Raw genomic sequence first — 10,619 nt, forward strand, 5'->3', positions numbered from 1 at the left:
TCCTCTTGGAAGATTTTACCTTTGATGTTTATGTAGTGTCCCTCCTTGTCTTTTTTGATAACTTTGGGTTGGAAGTCGATTTTATTAGATATTAGAATGGCTTCTCCAGCTTATTTCTTCAGACCATTTGCTTGGAAAATTGTTTTCCAGCCTTTCATTCTGAGGTAGTGTCTGTCTTTTTCCCGGAGATGGGTTTCCTGTAAGCAGCAGAATGTTGGGTCCTGTTTGTGTAGCCAGTCTGTTAGTCTTTGTCTTTTTATTGGGGAGTTGAGTCCATTGATATTAAGAGATATTAAGGAAAAGTAATTGCTGCTTTCTATTTTTGTTGTTGTTGTTGTTGTTGTTGTTTTTGTTAAAGGTGGCATTCTGTTTTTGTGGCTGTCTTTTTTTATGTTTCTTGAAGGATTACTTTCTTGCTTTTTCTAGGACGTGGTTTCCATCCTTGTATTTTTGTTGTTGTTGTTGTTGTTGTTGTTGTTGTTATCCTTTGAAGGGCTGGATTGGTGGAAAAATAATGTGTGAATTTGGTTTTGTCATGGACTACTTTGGTTTCTCCATCTATGGTAATTGAAAGTTTGGCTGGGTATAGTAGCCTGGGCTGGCATTTGTGTTCTCTTAAATATATGGAACACTTCACGAATTTGCTTGTCATCTTATGCTAATCTTCTCTGTATCATTCCAATTTTAGTATATGTGCTGCCGAAGTGAGCACTAGGTTTGGTCTTTTTATTTTTTCCTGGATTTCCTGAATGTTTTGGGTTAGGAGCTTTTTTGCCTTTTGCATTTTCTCTGACTGCTGTGTCAATGTTTTCTATGGTATCTTCTGCCTCTGAGATTTTCTCTTCTATCTCTTATATTCTATTGGTGATGCTTACATCTAGGTCTTCTGGTCTCTCTCCTATATTTTCTAACTCCAAGGTTGTCTCCCTTTGTGATTTCTTTATTGTTTCTATTTTCATTTTTAGATATTGGAGGGTTCTATTCATTTCCTTTGCCTGTTTGATTGTTTTTCTGAAATTCTTTAAGGGATTTTTGTGTTTCCTCTTTAAGGGCTTCTATTGACAGGAGCCTCCTGGCCTGAGCCAGAATAGGGGTGGATTCACAGAGTGGGACTCTGGTGATGGCTTTAAATTCTGGGTGTCTCAGGGCTTAGTTCTAAAAAGTCCTAAAAACTTTCTGGCTCTTTTTGAGAATAAAAGACTGCTGGCTTTGGTGATTAACACCTGTAGCCTAACAGTGAAGGATTAAGCAATGCAGCCTTTGTTCTATCTCAGTAGGAACTGCTTGGCTCTAACTTTCAGCCTGATAGTCAGAAGTTGCAGGAAGAGAAAAAAAGAACAGATAAGTGATTATAGAGTTTATTACCAAGTTGTAAAAAGTTTCCTATGAAAGCTATCTAAAGGGAAAAGCAGAATGGTCCTAAGTGGGTAAAGGGAAAAATTCTCTATTTGGGTAAAGGGAAAAGAATCTAGTCTAAGTGGGGAAAGGCCAAAAAGAATCCTCTATTGATCTTAGCTCGCTATTGATGATTTATTTTTTTTGTCCTCAGCACTTATACAACTTTCAGAATACATGATCACATGTTACAAAGTTCATCACAAGTTCACACAAAAAAATCAAATCATAAATTGAAATAGAAGTTTAAAACAGTGAATGTTTACATACATATCCATTAGGAGTAATTATCTGGCTAAACACCCATCATCTCTCTTTGAGCTCCACAGGTTCACTGAAGATTTAAAACCATAACTAACTTATTAGTGAAGTTTTTTATAGGTAAACCCAGGTGGTATTTTATCTTCTGTCCTAGCACTTACAATAAATCATTATTTCCCTTTTAATGATCTTTGGTTAATTGTTTTACAACCTCTTGGAATGTTCTCTGAGTAGGAGAAAGTCTGGTTATCATCTAAGAACAATTAACTGGTGACACTTGGAAGACTGGCCGAGTTCTCATTGCAGTTTGACTCTCAGAAAAGGACCTAATAGCAGTCCCATTATAAAAATGCTTAATAACCACAGATATAATTTTAGGAATTCTTATAGGATCATCATTGAGACTTAAGTCATCTATTTGTCTATATAGCATCACTACAAGATAGTACATCTTTGTGGATCTGCAGAGATCTGCTTCAAAGGGGGTGTGCTCCTACTTAGAGATTGTTATGTATGTTTAATAATAACAGAAAAAGCACATTAATAGCAGGAATCTTTCCTAAAACAAGTCCCTCACAGCCTTGCTTAATGAGGGCTCACCTGTCGAAGATTATACAATAATCTGAGGCAGGCCACTTCAGCATGATCACCTGCTAGTTATTAGCTTGTCCCATTATGGCATCTGACAACCCGTGTTCTCCTGTATTTCTTTAAGGGAGTTATTTATATCCTTCTTAAATCATTATCATGAGAAGTTGTTTTAGATCCAAGTCTTGCTTTTCTGGTGTGATGGTGTATCCAGGACTTGTTATGATGGAAGAACTGGGTTTTGATGATGCCAAGTAACCTTGGTTTCTTTTGCTTGTGTTCTTATGCTTGCCTCCAGCCATCTGATTATCTCTAGCGCTACCTGCCCTCACTATCTGACTGGAGCCTGTCCTTGTAATCCTGGTTATGTTAGAACTCCTCATAGCCCAGCTGCCTCTGTGATCCCGTGATTCAGGGATTCTGAGATTCTGAGTGTGTCAGAGTTCCTGGGAGTCAAGCTGCTTCTGGGACCCTGAGATCCTGGTGTGACCAAGCTCCTGGGATCCTGGGGTCCTGGGATTTTGTGATCCTGGTTGTTAGAGCACCTGGGATTTGAGCCTCCTTTGAGTGCTGCGGGGCTGGCTGCAGAGTTTGTGCCCAAGGAAAACTGTTGCAGGCTGGAAGGAACCCAGGCCACTGGTTGTGTGTGGTTCTTGTGTCCCTGGTTCCTGCTGCTCCCAGTTACTCCCAGTGGTGTATAAAAGATGTTGTTTCCTACTCATCCCCGATCCTAAGATCCTGGGCATGCTAGAGCACCTGGGATTGGAACCTCCTCTGGGTGCTGTGGGAAGTGGTTTCTTTTCCTTTTTTATTCCAATCTTAAAATACCTTAAGTATTTTAAAAATATTTTAAACTCTTGTTATTTGAAATTGGTGCTGCAAGTTTCTTTAAAAAGGCAAGTTTGTTTTAGTTAAGACATTCAGTAAAGCTAGTAGAGACATTTTGGTTTGTAAAGCTTTGGCAGAGCCAATTTCTTGATGATAAAATCCAGGTGTAATCCACACTACAGTCACAGCTGCTATTCTCTAATATACCCAAACTATCATTCTTAGTGCCTGGAGCGATCTAATAAGACAAACAGAAACAACATTATCATCTGTAGTATTTATATCTCCCCATTTCCCTACTGATAACACCAGTGATGTTATAACCACAGTTGCCATGGAAACCATAGTGCCTCAAAAATACACCATTGGGTTTTTGAAAACTCCACATGAATGACTTTGAAAAAAATAGAGAGAATTTCGTAAAGATGGCCTAAGAAAATGGAATGGCCATTGGTTTCAATGAAGGGTATCATGTAACTTGCTCTCGTCAACATTCCCAAATAAATTGATTTGTGGACATAGTTAAATGTTTATTAGAACTATGAAAATTATCAGTGGTAACCAATACAGTAACAGCCATTTGAAACACGGAATAATTTTAACAGAATTCTAGCTAAGATTTGTATGTAATTCTGTCCTTCCTTTCTTTATTCACTATTCATTTACTCTTTTCAAATATATGTAGACCATCCGTGCATCCTGGACACAGAAATGAATAAAACACCACTGTCTAGTTATAGACACATTACACTAAGCTAACATATGCATAAGGGTCTTATTTGCACATGTGCACTTGCTTGCTACTTTTTAAAAATTGATATATGAAAATCTGAACTTATGAAAAATAAATGAGGAGACGATGCTTCTGGCTTCCAAAAAAATTACCATGACATAATTCACTTCTGGATTCTTTCAAATAATGCATCTGCTTAGGGCATTTACGAGTGGCTGATGACTGATCACTTGATTAAGGAATTAAGAGGGAATGTAAAGCAGTGGTTATCAGCATCAAATCACTTGGGGGAGCCTTTAAAATGCACTACTACCCAGGCTTCATTGCAAACCAAATTAATATCAATCCTGGAAGCAGGAACTGGGCTTTTTCAGGGCTCATCTAAATGTGCACACAGGCTTGAGAATTACTATACTCTAGAGCAAGAGCTGGCAAACTATGGCCTCTGTGCTCAACCATCCTGCCAGCTGCTTTTATAAATAAATCCCTGCTGTAAGACAGCCAGGCCCTTAATGTTGTCTACTGCTGCTTTCAGGCAGCAATGGTAAAGGTAAGTAGATGGGACATATATGGACTGAAGGAGTGGCAGAGTAGTGAAACAAAGGCCATTTGGGCCACAAACATACGAATAGTTACTATCTGGCTGTTTGGGTGGGAGAAAAAAACCCAACCACAGGTTTGAAAAATTAAAGTGTTCAATAATCCATGATTTGTAGTCTTCCTAGAATTCTGAAGCATCTCTTAAAATAACTCTGCAAAAGAGATGAAATGTTTCATTAAATTTGACAAACTTTTATTTACATACAACTTTTTTTAAATTTTTAATATTTTTTATTACATATTTTCCTCAATTACATTTCCAATGCTATCCCAAAAGTCCCCCATAGTGCCCCCCACTTCCCTACCCACCCATTCCCATTCTTTTGGCCCTGGCATTCCCCTATATTGGGGCATATAAAGTTTGCAAGTCCAATGGGCCTCTCTTTCCAGTGATGGCCGACTAGGCCATCTTTCGATACATATGCAGCTAGAGACAAGAGCTCTGGGGTACTGGTTAGTTCATCATGTTGTTCCAACTATAGGGTTGCAGATCCCTTTAGCTCCTTGGGTACTTTCTCTAGCTTCTCCATTGGGAGTCCTGTGATACATCCAATGGCTGACTGTGAGCATCCACTCCTGTGTTTGCTAGGCCCAGGCATCGTCTCACAAGAGACAGCTATATTTGGGTCCTTTCAGCAAAATCTTGCTAGTGTATGCAATGGTGTCAGAGTTTAGAAGCTGATTATGGGATGGATCCCTGGATAAGAATATGCTCTTGAATTATTTGACAGTGGTTTAGCTTTAACTCTTGGCTTCAAAACCACCCTTCTAAGTTTCCTTTTGGAGAGTCTAGGTAAGACTTTGTAAATCATGTTTCTTGTTTGCCAACTGTTCCTTGTTGGACTTTTCCAATAGGCCCCTCTAGAAGAACAGTGCAAGATACCAGAAAAAAAAAAGAATTGTTTTTTTTTTCCTTGCTTCAAACTACTACTTCACCCTAACAGTCACAATCCATTCCACTAGCAACTGAGTCCATTTGAAATTTTGCTGGCACTCTCAGAACCAGATCACAGTGTACCCTTGAAAATCCTATTACTGGACTGAAGAGATGACTTAGTGGGTAAGAGTGTTCAGTGTGCCACCACAAGGACCTGGCTTCAAATCCCCAAATCCCACATACATTTTTAAAATGTGGGCTATGAACACTTGTGCTTGTAACTGCTGTGGATTCAGACAGGTGGATCCTGGCAGCTCACTAGACACTCCGACCAACCAAAATGCTATGTGTTAGACTCAGTGAGAAACTCTCAGAGAACACATGCACATGTGCCTGCATATACACACACATACACACCAGAAAAAGGTGGAGAGAAAGAGACAGAGAAACAGAGAGACAGAAATAGACACACGAGAGAGAGAGAGAGAGAGAGAGAGAGAGAGAGAGAGAGAGATTATCATTTGGTAGGAATGGTCTAAAAAGTCTAGATCCTGGCCCCATAGTCTCTATAAATTTAGATGTACTGACACAAACCAAGTAATGGAGATCCTCCTTCACACAGCTATATTTTAAAAATTTCAAGATCTTTGGGAGGTGTTGAACTACAAATATAATAGTGCTTCCTTCAGTTGTTACCTCCACGATGTCCTGATATTTCTTTCTCAGTTTTCCAATGCCTAAGTATGCTATTTTACAGTAAAGTTCCTGTTAACATTAATGCTATGGTTTCTCTCTATGTGTGACAGAGATTATGTCTACTAAAGGGCTTAGGCATCATATATTATTGCTGTACCATATAGTCCATGAAGATTTATGAATCCAACAAATGTGTGTGAAATTAAATGCTAAGTCTCAATATATTATGGTGTTCTCTCTTTAAAAATCTACACACACATCTAATAATAATGTTTTACTTAGGGACTACATAAAAGAGAAGCTTTATCATTATGTATTGTATAGATGGTGAGTTGTAAGGAAATATCTCTTTCAGTCTTGTGAATTAATGGGTAGGAATTCACTAAATGTTTACAGTAGTATTTGCTTCCAAGAAATTATGTGAAACATCCTACCCTAGCCTGATTAGTCACAAATGCTGAGAGACAAGAATAAATTATGTAACGTCTATCCATTTATTCAACATAATCTATGTTATTTCATCATTGCAAATAAACTAAAACCAAGTTGTATTATGGAGCTAGAGGCAAGAAAATGAACAAATGATCTAAAGAAAAGTCCATCTATGACTTGTGTTTGTTTCAAAATTTAATGTTTATCTTCAATGCTTTCACTTCCCAAACTTCTGATTTTCTAAATGACTGGCTACCTTCCTACCATTGAATACAAAGGACAATGCATGGCGAAAAAATATTAGCAACATAGAGGAGTTAGAAAATGACAGTCCACATGTCAAATCTGACTTCAAATTTGCTTTTCATGAAAATTTCAAAGCACTTAGACATATTCATTCATTCATTCTTTCATACTTTATATATGGCCACTTCTGCTATAATAGTGAAAAAGATTCTGTGGCCCACAAAACTAGAAACACTGACTCTTTGGCCATTTACTTAAGTTTCATGACCTCTAACAGGGAGGGACAGTAGATATACATCATTATATTGTGTTTTGTTGTCAGCCATAACAGTGTCATCCACAGACCTGGGGCGTGGGGGAAGTTCTTATTCTCAGCTTTCACATTGCAAATGCATGCTCGTGTTAGAATGCCCCCAGTGGTTCCTTTGCTTTGGCAATCATCTCTTCAGCTAAGACCCTCTGTATCTTCCCTTCTATGTCATGCATACTCCTTTTACTAAATGTACCCTCTATTAACGATTTATCTTTACTAATCTTTTGTTTTGTTTTGTTTTGTTTTGTTTCATTTTGTTTTTCGAGACAGGATTTCTGTATAGCCCTGGCTGTCCTGGAACTCACTCTGTAGACCAGGATGGCCTGGAACTCAGAAATCCGTCTGCCTCTGCCTCCCAAGTGCTGGGATTCACTAATCTTAATATCTTATCCATTTCTTGTCTATACTTGGAGAAAGCCTTACATATAGTAGCCAATTAGTAATTATGGCTTGATTGATCAGAAATATCCTGAGGGACCCAGTGCTATACCATGAATCAATGCCTTTGATTGCTTTAGAAAAGAGCACTTGAGTTGTCCTGACCTGCTTAAGGACATTTTATTTGGCAGAAACAACCTTCAAGCCATTATCACTGAATTAGACACTCTCATATATGGTGACCAGTATGCGCAATGAGAAATTCCAAATGGCCACTTCCAGTGTCCCAGTCCAGGGAGCTATGAGAAAACAACGTTAGGAATGGGAAGTGACTTTCCAAGCAAATACACCTATCTAGTCATTTGGTCTTTGGAGACTTTGGATTCAGCACTGCAAATTTGTATGAGCTCTTAGCTTCTGGTTTGGAATCTGGGCTGCACATCAATCAACTGAGTGCCATACACAGTGTTTTTGATGCAGTTGATATGGAGTGTTTCCTATGCTTCGGACTTTTTCAAAGCTCTCCCAATGGCTCTGCTGTGAAGTGAAGTAGGGATCAACTATCCCTGTTTAGACTAGACTGAGAAGTTTCTAGGAGGGACTTTCTAATATGCAACACTTTCTATTGTAAAAGCAGGAAAGCACTGATCTTACCAGGACACCTTGTTCTCTTTAACCACTGTTCTTAAAGGTGTAGCCTTGGAGGACCAGAAAGGGGAAGAGTGACCATGCAACTGCCTACTGTAGAATCATAAAGGATATCAAAAATAGATTTTCAGATAGCATGTTCAGAATTTTGTCACATAAAGTTTCTTAGGAACGTAAATATACTTTGCATTTTATTTTTCCTTTGACGTTTGCAAAATAATGCCATCCTTGACTATGTTCTCTTTCTCTTAATTATAAAAAGACATTTACTATAGCAACTGGATTTACTTCCATAAGCCTCTGCTGTGAGAAAGTGAACCTGTCTCTTACATTGAGACAATGGCAAATGGAAATTGGTAGTTACCAGGGAGATGTGAGCATACTGCTTCTTCAGGAAATTGTCTAACTCATGCTTTGACAAAAATATTAAAGATAGGGTCTCTCTGTGTAACCGTGGCTATCTAGAACTCCCTCTGTACATCAGGCTGGCCTTGAATTCATAGAGACCCACTTGCCTCTTCCTCCCAAGTGCTGAGATTAAAACTGTCACCATTATGCCCATCATGGGTTTCTACAAACTTCAATAACAATTGGTAAACCATTATGCAGGACTCGTTCTTAAGCAGGTTCATGGGGTAAATAAGAAAATTCTACTTCTCCATCCACTGACCCTTTCATTTCCAGGTCTTCCTGGCTTCCCACCCATGCCTTCTCCTCAACTCACCAAACCTAACATGAGTCAAATATTCAAAGCCCCCATTTTGTGAAGCCACATATACTCTACCTTAGTCAACCTCTATGCTTCTGGCAGGAAACACCCTACCTGCCAGCACCAACAGGTTGCTTCAGTGCCAAACCTATCCTCTCCATTCAGCTATTTCTCCCACATCCTTATCTAAGGTTTGGCTCAGTGAGTTTCCCTAACCCCCTTAACCAACAAACTCTCCACAGTCTGCAAGATCTAGCGTGTGTCCCACATCTAGTACCCAGGATTAGTATGGATTGTCCTTCCTCTGTGAGAACTGAGTTTTAGAATTATTCTGGGACCATCCCTAAATATTTCCCAACCTGTAGACACTTCCCATGCTATATCCAACCTTTCCACCCAGTCAAATCCACACTCCAGGATTGGATCAGGAGGCACATACTGTACACTATCTCTCAGTCCACCTGACTTCATTACAGCAATGCCATTTCCAACTTCTAGACCCTAGCAGTCCACACATCATCTCCTCTATTCCAACCTCCTCTGTCCATATCATACACAGTGCTAGTAAAAGAAACCCACATGTCCAGATCTCATCACAAAAGTGCCAATAATTTGAAAGGCCAACCCAGTATCTTCACTCCAAAAATCTTCCAAAGGTCCTAAAGAAATTCATTCCAATGAGAATACATCAGAAAAACCAATTTTAAATAACTATTAAAACTTCATCAAAGGATTCAAAAATTTCAGAAAGACACAAAGAAGAAGCTCCACAAAATTAAGGAGAAAAAACCTTATCAAAATAAAAGCCTAAGTGATGCCCAAGAAAACACAAAAGAAATGAGGAAGACCATCTACGACCTGAAAATGGAATACAGAAGTGGATGCTCACAGTCTTATATAGGATGGAACACAGGGCCCCCATTGGAGGAGCTAGAGAAAGTACCCAAGGAGCTGAAGGGGTCTGCAACCCTATAGGTGGAACAACAATATGAACTAACCAGTACTCCCAGAGCTCGTGTCTCTAACTGCATATGTAACAGAAGATGGCCTAGTAGGCCATCATAGGGAAGAGAGGCTCCTTGATATTGCAAACTTTATATGCCCCAGTACAGGGGAATGCCAGGGCCAAGAAGTGGGAGTGGGTGGGTAGGGGAGCAGGGCAGGGGGAGGGTATGAGGGAACTTTTGGGAGAGCAATTGAAAAGTAAATAAATAAAATATCTAATAATAAAAAATAAAAATTTTAAAAAAGAGATCGAAACATTGAAGAGGATTCAAACTGAAATGAAGATAGAATTGAAAAATCCAATAACTTAACTAGAGACTCAAAGGAAAACTTTAAAAGTAGAATGAACCAAAAAGAAGCTTGAATTATCAGTACTCAAAGAGAAAGCAGAGGATCTAAAACAAGTAAGAAAATAATATGTAAAAACGAACAAACAAACAAATGAACAACAACAACAACAAAACCCAACAAACTCAGGAAATGTATAAGACCATGAAAAAAATGTGGATGAGAGAAAAAGAATCCAAATCAACAGTATAGACCAGATCATCACAAAAAAAAATCAGAGAAGAAAATTACATGAAACTAAAGATAGACACACCTATATAGATACAATAAATACACAGAACAAAAAATAGACAACACTAAAAAGAAAATCCCCAAGGCATTGCATCATTAAAACACTAAGCATACATAGCAAAGACAATATATTAAAAGCTTAAACAGATTGGGAAAGGATCTTTACCTATCCTAAATCAGATAGGGGACTAATATCCAATATATATAAAGAACTCAAGAAGGTNGACTCCAGAAAATCAAATAACCCTATTAAAAAATGCGGCTCAGAACTGAACAAAGAATTCTCACCTGAGGAATACCGAATGGCAGAGAAGCACCTGAAAAAATGTTC

General features: G+C 38.6%; 1 pseudogene; it reads right to left on the reverse strand.

The window, feature by feature from the left end:
* Positions 1-617: 617 nt before the first annotated feature.
* Positions 618-712, reverse strand: LOC115030127 (annotated as a pseudogene).
* Positions 713-10,619: the final 9,907 nt, after the last annotated feature.

The sequence above is a fragment of the Mus caroli genome, chromosome X (genome assembly GCF_900094665.2).
Source record: "Mus caroli chromosome X, CAROLI_EIJ_v1.1, whole genome shotgun sequence".
NCBI classification, from domain to species: domain Eukaryota; kingdom Metazoa; phylum Chordata; class Mammalia; order Rodentia; family Muridae; genus Mus; species Mus caroli.